The 18,856-nt window shown below is 33.5% G+C and overlaps 1 pseudogene; it reads left to right on the top strand.

Annotated features, from left to right (window-relative positions):
• The first annotated feature begins 269 nt into the window (after positions 1 to 269).
• LOC138398064 (CBY1-interacting BAR domain-containing protein 1 pseudogene) overlaps positions 270 to 18,856 on the top strand; it is a 113,344-nt pseudogene continuing 94,757 nt past the window's right edge.

Here is an 18,856-nt window from a genome sequence, read left to right as displayed (position 1 = left end):
GCAGTAATAAAGGTAGGTAAATGAAAAGAACAGGAGGAAAGTGTCTTCAATAAGACCCCTTCAAAGAAGAGGTCATATATGTTTCTCAGATGAAGAAATTTTAGAGTTGGAACACTACAAACAGTTTTGGCTTGGAAATCATAACTACAGAATTAGCTGAGAGGTTTTGAAATGCATCAGAAGAATGTATTCCATGTCACGGATGATGAAGAAAGTATCAGGAAAGGTTAAGTAATTAGTCAATACTAAACCAATATGTGACGGAGACAATGACATCCACCTGTGAACAGGACTTTCAAGAAGGGAAGACAGAACACAAGAAAACATATTGTGAATATGATGAACCACCAACAGGGAAAAGGAAACAAACAGACATGGTTCGAACAAGCTCTCAGAAAATGGTATGCCGCACTGCTTCCTTCAAACTCTCATTTTGATGTTTAGTCTTCATCAGAAGTCTAAATTATAATTGACTTTTGCTCAGAGCACCTAATATGACACAGTTCAAATGAAGACTCTGATGCCAGTCAAAGAGGATGACAAGAAAATCTTGTTAAAAATACTCATTGACTAGTTAACAGAGTTTTTCTATACACTTTTTAATGCTGCCCTCTAGGATTCATTTTTATTTATTTCCTCCTAAGGTTCCATATCTTTTATGACAGTCTTCTTATTCATGTTGCCCAGAAACAAAAGAGCCTGGGGTTTCCTGACATTGGTGCTTTTAAGATGTGCTCTATTCCCCAGTTTTGAGCAGAAGTCAAAGGAAAAGATAATATAATATATGAGTACAGGGAGACCTGAAGCTTGACAGAGAATCTCCTTTCTAGAGACAGAGAATACCCCTTTCTCATTAGGAATAAAAGCCCAGAAGCTACTAGCTGACATAAGCCCCTGAAACCCCAGGCTTCTTTGAGTCATCAGGGCACACAATAGCTCTATAGTTTCTGAAAGCAAGAAAATGTTTAATACTCAATAATAACCTATTTTTCTGGTCATCTTTTTGTTCTAACACAATGCACAGCACGTGCTCCTATAGTTAAATGTACCAAATCAGCTATGTAAGTGCATGTATGATTATGAAATCCATTAATTGCAGATCCCATGAAAAGTAGATAATGGCTAGCACTAACTATAGTATAGGCATTGTACTATGGGTTTATCTCAGTTAAACCTCACAGCAATAGTATGTTGAGGTGCTACTACTATAACAATTTAACAGAAAAGGAAACTGAGGCATAGAAGGAAAAAGTCAAAAGTTTGGGTAGACAGATACCAAAAGTCTTGCAGGCATTGAACCCACATTCAAAGTAGAAGAAGGTCAGATTCAAACATGGGAGACAAGGAAACTTAGAGATAGCAAGCTAAAATGCCCAATTATTCCCACACACTCTCTTAAGTCTATAGATCTAACTTCTTATGATGGGTTGTAAGCAGGTCTGATACACAGCTAGCATTAACAGGTAAGGCTCTACAGATTATTAAAGTATTTAAATACTATCCTGGAGCTGAAGAAGGTGGCTGGTGCCTGTAGTCCCAGCTACTTGGGAGGCAGAGGTGGGAAGATTGCTGCAGCCTAGGAGTTGGAGTCCAGCCTGGGCAACATAGCAAGACCCTGCCTCTTAAAAAATTTAAAAACAAACAAAACCCAAAAAACCTCCTATCCTACAGTTTGGTAAAAGTGTCCTGGCCAAGCTGCCTTTGCACCCAGGGCCTCCTTGAAATAGTGACTAAAGAGTTAAATACCCAGGTTTCCAGAACCCTGCTCCGCCTCTGACTGGTTGATGCTGGAACCAGTCAGCCCTGCCTCCTGGGCTGCTGCCACAGAGATCCTACAGGCTGACCAGAGCTTGTCTCTTCTGTCGCTATCTATGGAAACTTCAGCCACCATGGGAATTTAGCTCTGAGGGAGCCACAGGAAGACAAAAGAACCTGGAAGTGTGGACTGGCTGGTGGGTCACAGGTGGGGTCGTGTAGTAGATGATATATATTTTAAATATCACCTCTCATTGCAAGACCAGATGAGAAACGCAAGTCTTGATAACATGAGATATTCTTCAATTGGTAAAATAGCATACTCAGTCATGTTTATAATGGGTTCCAGCAGAAAAAGACAAACTGATCTCCAAATGTAAACATGAAATTTAAGGTAAAACCATAAAAACAGTCCTCAAATATTACCAAGAATATTGTGCTATGCTAAAGAGATCATAACATAAAATTATCACACATGAAAATAGATTATCATGTCAGAAACTCTGCCATTTCTAGTGAAGAGATTTAAAAAGTTCCTAAAGTTTCGGCAATTTGTCATTTTTTAGATAAATATTAATCATTGCTTAAGGGATAGGGGGATCCTTGATAGAGATATTAAGCTTAATAAATAATGGCCAGTTTCTTAAATCTAGTACAGTTCTGATTGCCCATTAGCTGGAACTCTGCTTTCTACCTGCCCCATCTGTTTAATGAGAGGAGATGGGCAATGTGGTATGTATGCTGGGAGGAGAGGAAATGACAAGGGGTTGAGAGTAAGATATTAGCACAAACTCCCAGATTCTGGGTAGCTGATCTACAGAATAAACTTGTAACAATTTATGAATTCTTTGACTCTGAAACTCGATGGTGGCTTTCTGCCACATTTGAGCTTGCTTTATAAGGCACTTGACAATGTGTTGAAAAGAGGTTTGCCAAGTTATTTGTGTCCTTTTTTTTTTTTTTGCACCACTAGCAAGGAAATTACTTAAGGGTGGGGATAGCATTGAATGGACTTGAATTTATATTAATAACACCAAGCGACCAATTTATAAGCAGAGTTTCTGACAAACTATATTTAAGTAAATTGGTTATGACTTGAAAGTATTACCATGTTCAACTGGGTACCTCTTTAAATCAAACAATCTCTTTGAGATTCTTGAATAAATTATTCAATGTTTTCATACTTCTAAATTTTTTGAGTTTATACAATGAACTCATAGCCTAGTTACTACTGAAGGTTAAATTGCATTGGACTTTTCATTTCAAAGACCCAAACAAAGAATTCCTGGACATGGTCATAATAATTCTTGTGAACATAGTCCTGTAAAATATAAGGTATGTTAACACAGTAATTCACAGTAGAGCTCTGCAATCTTTAATGTAATAAAATGCAACCAAAAACTCATATGACTGGAAGAATATTGCTGTCTAGTGTTGAAATGGATCATTTAAAAAATTGGAACTAAGTGCTGAACAGGGAAATCCACAATAAAAATGGCAGCAGTAAAGGGAAAAAGCAGCTTTCATAAAGAATGTCAACATTTCCTTTCATATGGATGCTTTTGCTAAAATATGTTAATCTGATCATTTTGATTTACTGATTTTGCTTAATATTTACAAAAGGCCAATCATGTAGAATTTTACATCTTGTACTAGATGCTCCACGGCTTTTTCGTATAATCCCCCACCTCCGCAAAAGAGAGAGAGGAAAAAAAAACCTGATTAATGGCTGTGGCCAGGGATGTGAGTGCTATAAAAATGAGACAAGACAGTAATACACTCTTTTTGTAAAGTGCAACTAAAGCTTCAAAAGGTGGCAATGAATCTTATTTTACACATGGAAAATGTACACATGCTTGAAATGTTCTCTATCTACTGCTTTAGGATTTCTAGATATTTCAAACTATTTTTTGAATTAAGGCACATCATGAAGCAATTGTTGTGTTTCACCCCCATAAAAACAGTTTTCCTGAACTACTTTTGGGCATTGGTCTGAGACATAGCCACATGACACTCTGTTTGTTGAGTGAAGAGTAAATATGGTGAAGAGTCAAGCAGCTTCCTAAAAATGCAAATGGAAGCAATTTTTCTCAGATTTCAGCATCATTCATTCATTCCAGAAATAGTTATTAAGTCCCTAGAAATAGCTGGGCTTCTACTGAGCAGCCAGTTTGTTTTTATCTCATGGACATTACAGATTCTGTCACTGATTGCATTTCCCTTTTTGCATAGACGGCTAGAAAGCTCGGAGCCAAATGTGACAAGGACATGAGACCTCATGGCACATATTTTATATAAAAAAAACTAATGCCAATCCCTGCTGGCTTTATTGTATTGCAATTTAACAAACATTTAGTAAACATGTAGTATGAACCACGTGCCCTAATCGTATTTTTTTCAATTTTTTCATTTAATAAAAATAAAACTTTTTTATTTTATGCACTCTTCTAAGCTAGCGAATATAGACTACTAGGATCCTAATTTTTAAGGGTACAGATTGCAGACATAAGACCACACTTCTCCAAACTAGAGAATTAACTTGCCTCAATTTCTGGCAAGAAAGATGGCTTTCTATAAATTCCAATCACATCATATGGTTTGGTGCAAAATGAACTATCTATATGCATGAAGCTAATTGCTTAATAGCCCTACTAACATATGCTTTCTGGAAAAAATATATACACACACATACAACAAATGTAATTGGTGGAATCCTTTGCTTAAAGGTCTCTGGAGTCTTAGCAGAAAGTTGTAAGTAAACCAAAAAACTTGCATACAAAATTATTCATTTATTCTACTCTTTGAGTCAAGTGTAAGACAGTACTATTCATCTTGGAAAGCAATCTGGCTATTCTTTCCTTTAAAAGCAATTTCATCTGGTGAAAAAATATGAAATGTGTTAAGTTTTTCCTGAAGAATACCAAAGGTGCATCTTCCTATGTTTTAAAAGTAATAGTATAACAGGCCCAAAAGTCTTTTTCTGAAAAATCATAATGGATGAAAGCTGACTGATCAAAAGTGATTCTTAAAAGTTGAATACAGGTAGCGTCCTACTGTAAGTAAGTGATTATAAAAATATAAATGCATTCCCATAAATACTAACATTTCAAATACTTTTAAGTACAGAAATTCTTTAAAAAATAGTTTGTTGTCTTCTTGACAAATGATATAACAAAATTTAATGCTCTAGTTTTAAAAGTCCCTGTCTAGGAAGTTCAGTCAGAAATCAAGATTAAACATCTCACTTATAGAATAGTTATCTCCCTCACAGTTTCATAAAGAAAGCAATCAATCTTGTATCATGCAGGTGAGAACCTCTTAATCATTTTTATACCCCAAATAAATACCTTAAACAATACTAGAAAATTATTAAGAATTCAATAATTGGCATTGGTTGAATAAAAAAATAATGAAATGATCAAAGACTGTTAGAGACAGAAGACAATATTCAGATATTTCTTAAGAAAAAAATGAGGCTGCAGCTGATTTAACTGCTATGCATTTTAACTTCTGGCTGAGAGAAAAACAGTAAGGACTAGACCCTAAATTTCTTGATTTCTAGGTCAATTATTTTAATGTCATTATACTATTTTTTCATCTAAATCAAGAATGACATGTTACCAGACTCTTATCTGGAGATTGCTTGTGTAGTAAAAAAAGAAGGGGGTAATTCACTTAGAACACGAAATAAAGTGGCTTTTGGAAAAAAGAAATACCTTACTGAACAGAAGGGGACAATGCTCAGAGGAAGGCAAGAGGAGAGTAAGCCTATAATGGAAATAAGAAAAAATACACCTCTTAAGATAAGGGCACCAGGACTTAGGGAAAGGGAAGCATCCAACATCATGATGTCATGACAATGTAGATTCCAGGGGGTTGCTTAATGCAAAACTGCTCTCTGAGAATTAGAAGTTTAGCTTTTCAAGGAAGAGGTACAGTAGAGTGCTTTCTTTGTTTCCCATGGGAGAAGCCATTGTGGTCACTTCGAATGAAATAAGCTGGATCCCGAGAAAATGGAGAACCTAAGTCAAATGCCCAGAGATTCTCTGAAAAACAGAGAAAGAAAGAAAATGGGAGGGAGAGGGTTTGGAACAATATGTGGTGTTACATTTTAAGGAGGATTAGGTTTCCAAACCAAAGTTCCCCAGGAGGATTATGAAATTCTAGGGCTACCTTGGCAAAATGGAAGGTGGTGAGATGTTTTTTTGGTCTTCTCAATTCTTGCTTTTTTGTACTATACTACATCTAGAGTTGGTCTACAAATAAAAGTGGGAACATTTTGAATTGGTCTATGTTAGATATTAGGTAATCAAAGGATTGGCACTCCTTCAATTAGATTGTATCCTAAAAAAATGACTAACATAAAAAAGAGTATTTAAAAGAACCAATTAATATTTTAAAAAATAGACTAGTTTTACATTAATTAATTAGTTATTTCTTTAGTCAAATATTTACAGCTTGCCTACTATGTGTCAGGCATTGTGCTAGGTGTTGAAAATACAATGGTGAGCATCGCCATATGTTCCCTGCTTATAGATTTCGTTCTAATTGTATGTTGCAAAAGGAGAAGAAAAGCCTTCCCATTTTAGAGATTAAAAATAATAAAATTATATATTCTTGATATAATTCTGCAATTGCTTTATGCTTAAAAATGTAATATTTGTAATGTACTTGGATAATGTGATGGTTGCTTTAAGAACCAGAGACAAATTTATTTTTCTGATTATGAAATATATTGTAATTAAAGAAAAAAGCTGGAAATTACAAAAAAATATAAAGAAGAAAACTAAAATCAACTGCAATCATGCCAATAATTTCCCTTTTTTTTTTTTTAACCATTTCTATCATTTTGGTATAACACCTGTCAGTTAATTTTCCATGCATGTATGTACACATACATATTTTTCCTGACTAGGCTCATACTATATAAATGTAATAGTTTCATATTTTTCTGTATTATGAACATTTCTATGTAATTTAAAATTCTTCAAAAATTAAACTTAATGTCTGAATTCCATTGTAGCCCTCTTTTGTTTCTTCCCCAAACTCTAGCCAAATCTTATACTATCCTTCACTGAATAATCTACCCTATCTACGTTATTGGAATCTTCTTTTGTCACATTTGGTTCACAAAAATGCTAGAGTTAATCTTATGTTTATTTGTTCCATTCCATTGATCTATTTCTAGCTGCAGTACCATACCATTCTAAATATTGTAGTGTTAGAAAATATTTCATATTTAATAGATCATATTTCCCTTTTTAATAATTTAAAAATTATTTGCTATTCTAAATCCTAACCATCTTAGAAAATTTCTTCATGTTCCTAAAATAATCCCACTAGAATTTTGGCTGATGTGCTAAAGTTATACCTGTACATTAATTGCTATCTTTATAATATTCCCATTCAGAAGCATAATTCTTGACTTTTATTTATCTTTTTGTATGTTGCTCCATAGAGTTTTATAATTCCTTCCAGGTGGGGGTCTTGTGTAATTTTTACTCAAGATATTACCAGATACTTTATAATCGGGTTTATTATGGATTTATTTTCTCTTTTTCCCACCCTCAAGTCAAAATATTGATGGATGGAAAAACTTAAAGTTTATACTTTGTATTCTGCCATCCTAATTAATTCTCTTTTTAGTTTAAGTAGTTTTTCAGTTGATTCACTTGGGTTTTTCCATGTTAAAATGTGTTCAACACAAATATACATTTCTTTAAGGTCAGAGTCTAAAACTGTATTAGAAAAAGTCTATTGTGTCAGCTCATTCCCATTATCTCAACTTATCATATTCTTCTGAAACAGGGTGAGTAAGCCTTGAGCAATTTTAGGATGTTTGATCTCAATTATGTTGTATGTGATTATATATTTCATGAAAATGAGAATTTGCTTTTCTTTTTCCTAATGCATCTTTTATCAGTTCATTGACTTACTGACTTGTCCAGAACTTCCAGAATATTCTTAAATTCTGGTGCTATCTCTAGGCACTCTTTTCTCATTTTAGATACTGATATGGGCTGTTTCTGCTGTTTGCAGTATAGTGACTATTTTCTGGGCACAGCTGAAAGGACATCATCGAGCACAAGCAAGGAATAGCAACTATATTAATAGACTCCTAATGGTATTGGGAAGACCACAGATGGTGGTTATACAGCAGAACTTCCCTGTTATCACAGAGAGATTATCAAATGGAAGATTTCCCCTTGTTTAATAATTCTTAGGATAAGCAACAATTCTGTGTTTCCTGATAAAATTGCTGGATTTCTTGGAATGTTCAAAACAAGCTTCCATGTTAGAATATGCTCAACATAAATACATTTTCATTTAGGACAGAAGCCTTCAACTGTATTAGAAAATGTTGTATTATTTTAGCCTGTTACATTGACTCAACTTATCATATTCTTCTGAGACAGTGTAATCTAGTCCTGAGCAATCACTGGGTATGTTTTAGCTCTAAAACTGTTTCTGAATATCATTTAGAGCTCAATGAATTTTATTGACACTAGCATTCTTTTGTACTGAACGAATCTTTCTCTAAGATCAGGTGATACCAATCCAATCAAATATAATTTTTAAATGGGTTTTCAGTAGCCAGTCATTCAGTGACAGGACAGTTTTGTACACAGGCTGCTCTTGTTCAGCAATTATTATTATTTTTAAAACACAAGAGAAGAGATACACCCAACCAGCACACAGAAATAATTTATTTTCTCTTGGCTTTAACAAAATCAATGTCCTAAGAGGGAGAGAGGTGCTAATATGCCTGAGCACTTCAGTGAGAAAGATGGAAAAATCACTTATCGTGCTCAGATAAAAAGACTGCTTCAGGGGAAAAAGGAGTCTGGAAAAATCTGCTGTGTGGGTATATAGCTCTACTGGGTAATTCTTTCCCAGGTCTGTGGGCAAATAAATACAATTTTTTCCCTACTTCCCGTTATGGGACTAAAAAAGAAACATTAAGAGTTTTTTAAAAAATATACATAATCTTTGAATTTCTGTAGGTAAAGATTGTTAATAGTATCTCATGCATTTCAAATGTCTAATTGTTTGATTCAGATCTTCTTATTTTCTAAAATTCATTTGTGCAATTTGTGTTCTTTTCTGCCACAGACTTCATTAGATTCACAAATAGAACAATATATTATTTTTAAACAAGGCGTGGTAATCTTTTTCAATCCCACTTTGAAACAATATATAAAAAAAGCAAATTATTTCTAAGCACTTTTAGGGTGCTCCTATTCTCCATTTGACCCATGTTAAATATTCTCATTACAATTACTATAAATGAATAAACAATTTCAATTTAATCCCAACCCTAGGGAAATGAAACATACCACTCTGATTTGAAAGACCTAGTCATTTCAATGTACTGTATGATCTTAACATTGATCATAAGAGAACAGTATTTTAATAACTCAAATCATTGCACATTCAAAACAATACATAGCTACCAAATAAATGTCATAAACCTGATAATGCAGAAGAAATAAACATAAACCTGCATATTTTAGCTTTAAATTTATGATGGAGTCCCACATGGTTCATGTCGATATTTTTCAAAACTCTCAGTTTTTTCTTAGTAACATAGCCAATTATATTAATTAATCAGTAGGAGATCATTGAGACTGAAATATAAGGGCATAGCCTTTTGATAATATAACAGCATAATTTTTGTTAATGTCAGCCATCACTTTGTACTTTTAAAATTCTACTTTTGCATTAATTGTCAGACTCCTAAGTAGTTTTTTGGTGGAAATCTTATGTTTTTAAAAAGGAGGCCTGATTTCAATTAACATTTCCTTGACAAGGTATAACAATATTGTACATCTAAATTTTTATTTATTTTCTCCTTCATTGTTGGCAATCCTCTAAGCTTGAAAACATATTTTTCTTCTCTCTGATTTTACATTTGGCAAACATCAATCTTTCTTGTCCTTAAGTGCACCACAGTTGACAGGCTGCTTTTGTTTAAGAATGTCAGCTTATACACTGCCTTAATATGCCAAAATTTATTTCCTTATTCACCAGCATGATTAATTACTATCATCCTGTCTTTAAAAATTAAGGCATGGAAAAAAATTTTCTGATAAATTTGATTAAATCAAAGTCCAAATGACTTAGGTCTAAATTTATTATTGAGCACTTTTATGTTATTTCCCCTGTAAGAGCATGACATCTTTAAAGAAGATTAATTGGATAAATATTCTAGTTCTCTTAAAATATTATAAAAGAAAATTTGCTTTCACACAGGACTTGGTTATCTAAAATACAATTTTAATACTTTTAGTTTATCTTTAAAAAATTTGGGACCATATGAAATTCTTGGAAGACAAATTAAATGTTGAGATGTAGTCTTCATCTTCATGTCTTATTTTTAGGAACATGTGATCCTTTTTGGGGGAAGGAGGTGGGACATACCCAAAATTCTGAGTAAGAACTTTCATGAGAAAAACCTCTAGCAAAATACAGTGAAAAGAGTCATTGCTTCACTATAAATGTAATCAAATTCCTCACTTCTAGAGACTTTCCCTTCTTCCCATTAATTGATTGACATAACAGAGTTTCTCCAAATATGCAAAATTTAAAATAAGAAGGGAGGAATAAAGTCTTCCTAAAACAATAACCACATAACCACATTGCAGTGTTGCCTGAGAAGTTTTCCTATTTGTTGATCCAAAATAATAGTTGATATGTTTGTCTGTCTTTGTCTCTGTCTCTCAATGTGTAACTGAGTACTGAAGGAGGAAGGAGAAAGGGATAAAAACACAGATACTGAGAAATTGAGAAAAGATCAGGGAAGTTTAGGGTCTGTCAATGTAGATACAAAGTTTGGAGTAAAAATACTTCCCAAATTTTATTGGAAAGCACTCATATATGGGATTCCATAAATAAAGGAAATAAAAGGCTTTAGTAACAACAAAATACACATGCCTTTTATAATATATTACTTAGACTTTGATTTTTTTTTTAAAAGAAACAGTAAATACATGTAGACTATTTCAAATTCCATGCCATTTCAATGAGCGCTAGTCTTTTTCATGGTTTATTACTGGTCCTGAGATTTCTACCAAAATATTATCTATGCCATTGTAATCAATGCTTCTGAAATTGTCTTGCAGTGTTGGAGGTATCTGGATCATCAGGGTGTATTTGGTCCATTGTACTTGCCAGGGCAGTAAAAATACAACTACTGTTAGTTTGCTCTAAATTATACAGAAGAGAGTCTATCTTGAATGGGTTATCTCTGAATAGGTCTGAGTTATCTTGTCCTCTTGGTCCATTGAAAACTATACTTTTCACTAAATAAAGCTTGCTCAACTTATTCTTTGAGTATAATTCCATAGTTTATTTTTATTAAAAAAACTTTTAAAAAGACCGATCTCATCAGAATTTAGTTTCTATTTGATTAGTGAGATCATACTACTACTTTGAAAGCATATAACTAAATTCTTCGTATTTCCAATTGTTTTTGTGGATGTATTCCATCCTACCTTGCTTATCAGTACAAGAATCAACAAACATTGAGCTCTTGCTATGTTCAAGGCTGTGTGCTAAAATAAATACTGGGAATTTAGTGGTGTCAGTCATTAATGAAGGTAATGAAAATTTATAACGAAATATAAAAACTTTAGTTTTTATGGCTTTGTAATGTTTTCACAATAACAAATTTACAATTGAAAAAAAAACTGTTGGACAATATGTCTTGATTCTTAGCTTGAAAAAAATAGTCACTACCATTAAAGAATTTATACTGCTCTCTAAATAAAATGGCAAGCAACCTGGAGGTACTATCAGAGGGCTCCTAGTAGTGTTTAAATACATGGACCTTCAATAATATAATTGGCAGTATTTTTGAAAATAAAAACAATGGCAATAAAAGTTTTAGGATGACTAACACTATCTTTTTTAACTTTGCCATTCCAAAAGTAAGGCATGACTACATGCTTTCAGTAAGCATTTAAACAGTGCAAAATTGTAGACAATAAGAAGGGAAGTCCTCTTTCCCACTGGATTTTATCTATTTCTACTAGTGTGAATGTGATTTTGGAATGATTCCAAACATTTGAGAAGACAGCGCATTAAGGACACTACACCAGCATTAACCCTTCTTCAAATGACTCAATTCCAAATTGAGAAAATGAAATATAATTGGAATACGAATCATATCATTATGTCCTTACATCCACAGTTATATTAGAGCATAATTTTAGGTAATCTATTGAGAGTAGAAATTTATGCAAGAGGCAAACATAAAGAGAGTCTGTAAGATTACCCCTTCCCTCTCTGGCTCCCACAAGACAAAGGTGATAATGGGAGAGAACTGCGGTGGCATCTTTGCTTCTGTCACTTCTGGGATCCTATCTTTAACTTACGGTCTGCTCCAAATATTGTGTTTAGCTTTAAAATCCTCAAGACCAAAGTGAGTAGCTTGATCAGAAATCAGATAAGTAAACACAAAGCCTTTGAGAGAGAAATGCCCATCATATAAAATAAGGTATTAACTGAAAAGTAATAAATGCTACAATTCACACATTGATACGATTAAATGGATACCTGGTAACTGAATAAGTTACTTAATTTTCCAGTTACTATAGAAATTAAAGTATTAAAATTCAGAAATCAGAGTCCTTGTGATATCATTATACAATAAATATTGGAATATTTTCATTTATCAATAATGTCATCTGCCCTATCCAATACAAATGGACTACAACCCATAAGGCTCATCTCCTCATTGATTACTCAGATGAATGAGGTAGCAAAACTACTCATAAAACCATCATATTGTATGACACTGTCATTAAAAAGATATGGAGAAAGGAAAAACACAAGATGATACTTAATTTGAAGCTGTCAAGTCAATTTAGTAAAGTTTTAACAACCAACATTATGATCCTAAAAAGTATCAGCATGTTAAATAATATTGTGTCAGTCCTGCACTCTCTCAGCACCTTCAAAGAAAACCGAAGAACCTAAAAATTTCTGGAAAGAGTATAATAGCTTATTGTGATATGTTCTGATTACTAATTATCCCAGTAAGAATATACTCAAGTATTCATTTAGGCATAGGTAATTAAACTAATAATACTTTCTTTCTCTTTATAGGAAATTGTAAAATGATAATTTAACTTCTGATAGCAAGTTGTTTTTTAAATCAAAATTAGATATATTCCTTATACCTTGTAATGCAGACTATCAATTTCAACTCAGCAAAATGATCTTTCCCAAACTCATTTTCTTCTTAGCTATAAATGTATTTTCTTAAAATAATGACATATGATGATTCTGTAGCAAATTACTATAAGCAGTATATACCTAAATTGACATTAAGCTGGAAACTAAATACCACTAACTGGAATTCTCAAATTTTCTGTTTGATGTGGTAATCTGCAATACCTTTAGTTATAAGGTGAGTATGGTTGGACTGCCTAGAAATTACCTTTATTTTTCAAGCTCTGTTTAGATGACCAGCCCTTATTTTGCCTACTATTCACTGAAAGTATTCTACAAACTGTTTCCTTGGTGAAACTTGTTTTAACTTAGGATACACATCTGTGGATAAGTGAGAAGAAATACATTATGAATAAATATGTTTATTCTATATTAAAACTTAAGCTTAAATAATTTAAAATTTTATATCATTTTTATTTTTAGCTTACATTGAATACCAAATGAGGCTACTGGGGGGAGGGGAATCTGTGAAATAATTTAATTTCAAATGTGTCAGCCACAGCAAAAATAAATTAAAATAAAGCACAAATCCAGGAAATATTTTCCCTATCAGTTGAAGAAAGCAACTTTCACAAGAATTCTACAGACCCCAGGAGTCATGGGGAGGGAAAAGGCTCTCAGATATATAAGCCTGAAACCCAACTGGATTAAAAAAAATCACAAGTGTCATAACCAAAAGCAAGAAGCAGCTAGTGCTGACTCCTTGCAAACTCCACTTTGTTAGCGGGTACGGCATTTAGAAGTCTCATTCATGAAAAACAAGGTACTATCTCCAAATGAGGTTTGCCAAATCAGCAACAGGCAGCATGACCTGGTGTTCCAGTTTGGTCAAAAAGAAATACTAACACCTCTATAAATGTGAAAGCCTATGATTTAAAGCGAAATTTCGGGTTTGAGTCACTGATTCTTAACTACTACTTTGTGAATGCCATATGATTTTAATTGCGTCTTTACAATATATTTTAATATATAGCAGTATAAGACTTTCTCATTCTTCCTCCTCTCTTCCCCCACACCCCTCTTATTACTTCTTTTTCGGTAAAAATTTCTAGGCTACTTTTTGCCTACTTTATTTCTTTTGTATCTACTTCAGAATCATTGTATTAAGTTCATTCCCTATGAGATTTGATTTTAATGAAATTGAATTCATCTTTAAAGTAAAACTATAGAAAACCGGTATCTTTAAATTATGTCCAATCAGAAACATGGTATATCTTTCTACTATTTAAAAGCATCATCCTGCCATAAAGATTTATAGCAATCCTAAAATTTCTGATAGTTTTGATGCTATTGTGCATCGGGTTTTTTCCCATTATTTTTTTAAATTGGTTACTCCTGATAGCTAGAAGGTTAAAGATTTTTTTCATATTTCCTTTTTTATTAGCAAGCTTACTAAACTCTTATTAGTTGTACTGATTGTTTACATCTCATGGGTTTACCGGTTAGATAATATCTGGAATTAATGATATATTTTCAATGTAGTTTTTAACATCAACAAAGGACAGATTCTTGTTCCTCCTAGAATATATTTTAATAATCAGCTTACTCTATTATTTATTTAAAATGTCTTTTACTTTTTGATGACACAATGGTATAAATAATGGTATGATCTAAATTCAATACATTTCAGAAACTACTTTTGATGTCTGTGGGATAAAAGTTCAGTCCTAAACCAGGGCACAGATCTCATGCTAAAAAAAGAATCTCTGTTAAATATTTTAGAAGAATGGAAAGATATGGCTCTTTTTAAATGTTCTTGGAGAAATAAAGTAAACTTTCCCCAAATGAATAAAATATGAAAAAAAATTAATCACCACCCCTCATTCCCAGAAAGTATAGTGTGACATATGGGCAGAAATATTTCCAAACAAAGTATTTTTCAACATTTTCTAAGAACACTAAGCTGCTCTTAAAGAATTCTTAACTCATTGCTTGGAGGAATTAGGACAAAGTTAGTGATGATTATAACTTTCTATTAAGCAATTTTCTTTCTTAGTTTGCATAGCCAATTACGAGGCAGAATGTAACAAACTTTGTTATCCCAGATTTTAGTTCAAATCCTTATGAAGTGCACTGAGAAACACTTGATACTGTCTGAAGAAAATCTTTGCATTAATTGCTCTTTTGTAGGCTGGAAATATAATAGATATTGTAGGTACCTTTTTATGGGTCTTTAAGTTCTTCTGCCACGTACCCAGAGCAGTGGCAATGAACTTGCTGTTCCTTACATAACAGTGGGCCATAAGAGTGTGAAGTCTGATGCCCTGCGTGTAGCTTCCAAGATTTTCAAGGTGTGGTTTAAGGACACAGTGGCTTCTGCTTGTATTCCACCACTCATAAGCTTCATTGTATAAGGTACTAGTGCAATTTTCTCAGCAGGGTGCAGTACTTTTCCAGCCTGAAACAGGAAAAGGAAATTCAAGTCTGATGTAAGAAAACACTTCTCTCTTCATTCAAGCTGTTTCTCTGAGTTCTTACTTAATTGGAAAAATGGTGATAATAGTAACATCTACTTCGGTGGGTTATTCTGGGGATTAGATGTATATAAAATATCTATTATATGAAGTGCAGGCTCAGAGCAGGAAATCAATAAATGATAGCCATCACTATTATTTCTGAGTTAAGACTTCGTTCCCAATGTAACAAAGCTGACTGAGTTTTCTCATGGATTTTGATCCATGAGAGGATAAAGGTACAGCTCTGAATAATTAACCACTGCATTTGTTTTAGAGGGAGAAATTAATACAAGGATAAATAGTCATACACTATTTTGAATAGTGTATAAACAGTTGTGTACTATTTTAAGGCTGAACCTTAAAAGAATTAGCTCTGAGTATATGTGATTAATACTTTTATGATATCATAAAACATGTCCTTATTCACTGGACACAGATATCACTAGGTTATTATTTATCCTTGAGGAACATGTAAAATATAATTAGGGAAAAGACTTTGCTTCAAGGCTGTGTATTCCTTAATGGTGGCCCTGTGGTTAAGTGGCATGAAGGGCTGTGGAGTTTAGGTCACAAGAAGATTTCAGATATGTGTCTTTAAAGTTGAAAATGGATTTGTACCTTATGCATCTCACAGACTAAAGAAATGGAATTTCTGGCTCCTAAAGACATGGATAGACCATATTTTTTTCTGTAAATTAGCATCTATAATTGGACATAAGTTATATGAGACCTTTTTACAAAGCATCTGCTACTTTTTTTTCTGTTGAGACATTTACTAGATCTTGCTCCAAAAGAGCAAGGAGGATAATAAAGGCTAACTAACTCTCTTTTGATTTTCAAAAAAATTCTGTGATGAAGGCCTGAATTTTTTTCAGTATTGGAAAGAGTAAACATAGGAACTGTTCAATATATATAGATGCCAAATACATAGTTTGGTGAATAAAAATTCCTTTTTGTTCCCCATTCCCAGGGTGTGTAAAACCTTTAATAGAGACTTTGCTGAACTTTTACCACAACGAAAAATTCCTCAGTATTAAAGCTCAGTGAAAAAATTTTCAGTGCCTGGAAGACAAGGCAATCAAACCATGTGACAGTCCCATATGCAACTCCAAATCTGTCCTCATAACTGTCTGTAGAGCTCACAAAAGAGTCACACATGTAGCTATTGGAAGAATATCTTACACAATTTGGCACACAAGTTCTAAGATTAGCAGCTGAAGAGGGGGAGGAGGAAGATGGGAACATAATAGATTAACTGACACCCATCCACTATCTTTCTAAATTGTTTGGAATGTTAAAAATATTGTTTTGATCAATCTATATATACACCCTCAAATTTGAAAGAGAAATTCAAAGCATGTTGTGGTTCAAAGAACAAATGGTTTAAAAAAAAAAAACACTATGAAATATATGTCACTGAACAAGGGAGTCCAGCCAGCTCCCAAGTGGCATGTTAACATGATGAAAAGCAAATCCAGGATGCTGTGAATCAAAGAGGCATGGGTCTATTTTTAAAGAGGCCTGTGTCTCCCCACCCTTTTTGCCAAGTACAATTTTTTTGGAGAAACCCAGCATCCAAAATAGGTAGGCATGTAAATGTTCCAGGAGTTACCTACCCCACACTTGACTACCTCCTCCCCTTGTAAGGCCTTCGGCTCTACATACATCATCCATGTTAATTACCAAACAGAAGAGCTGTTCAACTAGTTCACTTCCCCTATTCTTGAACAGATTGTTTGAGACATAATATGAATACTAATTAATGATAAAATATCTGTGAATGTTTTGAAATATGGACAAAGATAGCACTTCGAGAAAAGCGCCCAGATAGATCTTGTGCAACAAGCCCCACTGGTCATATGAAGGGTCAGGCTACAGCTCAGAGATATGAGAGCAAAATTGGCAGAGTTTTTGGCTCCAATTCAGTGGGAAACTGTGGACCATTTTTTTTTTGGAGGGGAGATTGACTTTCTTGTTAACCTTTTTCCTCTGTTAAATTGGAAGAATTTAAAATGAAAACTCTCTTAACAGACAAATGGAGGGAAAGAGAGTCAGAATTTTGTTAGAGGTCAACTTGAATAGATGGAGGAGTGAGACTTCAACAGGATTATGATTCTATGCTCTGAAGCAAAAGAAAGACAAGCAGGTTAGGGCTGACCGAATGCTAAGGGCCCAAGGCTGACTCAGGCTCTCTGCTGCAAGGGACAGGAGAAAGGTCATTTAAAAGAATATGATCTGTTCTCAATTCAACTCCCCTTTTACAAATATTAATAGTTTGCTTAGTTTTAGAGAAGTCTCTATACTCATAAAGATATAAGAAATATAATTTTCTATTAAAGAGCAAAGCATATTATTAGATTTGATTATGAAGACGATTCGAATAATATTCTTTATAGTCAGAGTCACTGCCAAATTTTGTTGTCTCTCTTCCTTTCCTTCTAAAATTGAACATTGTACTTTCTCCTTAAAAACTTTTTAAACTTGCTTCATCTTGTCTCAGAAACCTTACTCCTTTAATATGCTAGTCTTTGTATTCTCCTCTAATTTTGATATCTAATATAAATGCTTAAATAGTGCTTTATAATTCTTTGGATTTCAGTAATTGCAGTTTGTCCCAGCACCAAAGAAAAGAGAAAAGGTTTCTTCAAAATTAAACATAATTTATATTTGACACTAGAGTTATTTTTGCACTAAATTTTAACAGTGGATGTATAAAGTATTAGAGAAATTAATCTGCCTCACTCAAAGAAATAAAAACGTTTCATGAAAATCTGATTTGGGAAAGAATTAAAGTTTGCCACAGTCTGTATTTCATGTTCAGTTTGTCCTCATATATGTAAGGGTAAGACCTGAGACTCCTACACTTTCCTGTAATTAGATGATTCTTTCCAAGACTGATTCAAGGTTTACCATGTTCCAATCTTCCTTGAGGACAGGAAAAATGATCAATTATTTGCATTTCAAAGCTTTGTTTTGCATTCAACTAAATCCAGGAAAAAGAGAGATGTCAACATCAAATTATCAAATGAGATACTGTTAACAGTAGTTGTCCAAAATGACAGTAAAGTGAGTCCATAAATAAAGAAGAAGCATGATAAAGATAATTCACTGTGGATATGAACTTTTGTTATACCATAGGCTTTTATGCTTGTTGACACTTATTTATATTTCTCTTTATATGTATTAATCTTTCCTCTACCTCCCCACTAGACCTCTTGTTAATACTTAAAGGCTATAGCAAGGCTTTTCTCAAATATTTGGAAAAAAGAAGTATGAGAATATCTTCTAAGTTAACTGGAAAAATATACACAGTGTCCTGGGGCAGGTCTTTTCCTCCAGATTGGTTGTTATGTCCAGCCTGATCCCTTGACTTGAGACTTAATTTTTCATTCTGGGCCTTGCCTCCCCAA

Source organism: Eulemur rufifrons, chromosome 2, assembly GCF_041146395.1.
Source record: "Eulemur rufifrons isolate Redbay chromosome 2, OSU_ERuf_1, whole genome shotgun sequence".
In the NCBI taxonomy this organism is placed as follows: domain Eukaryota; kingdom Metazoa; phylum Chordata; class Mammalia; order Primates; family Lemuridae; genus Eulemur; species Eulemur rufifrons.
This window is presented reverse-complemented; position numbering and strand designations above follow the sequence as displayed.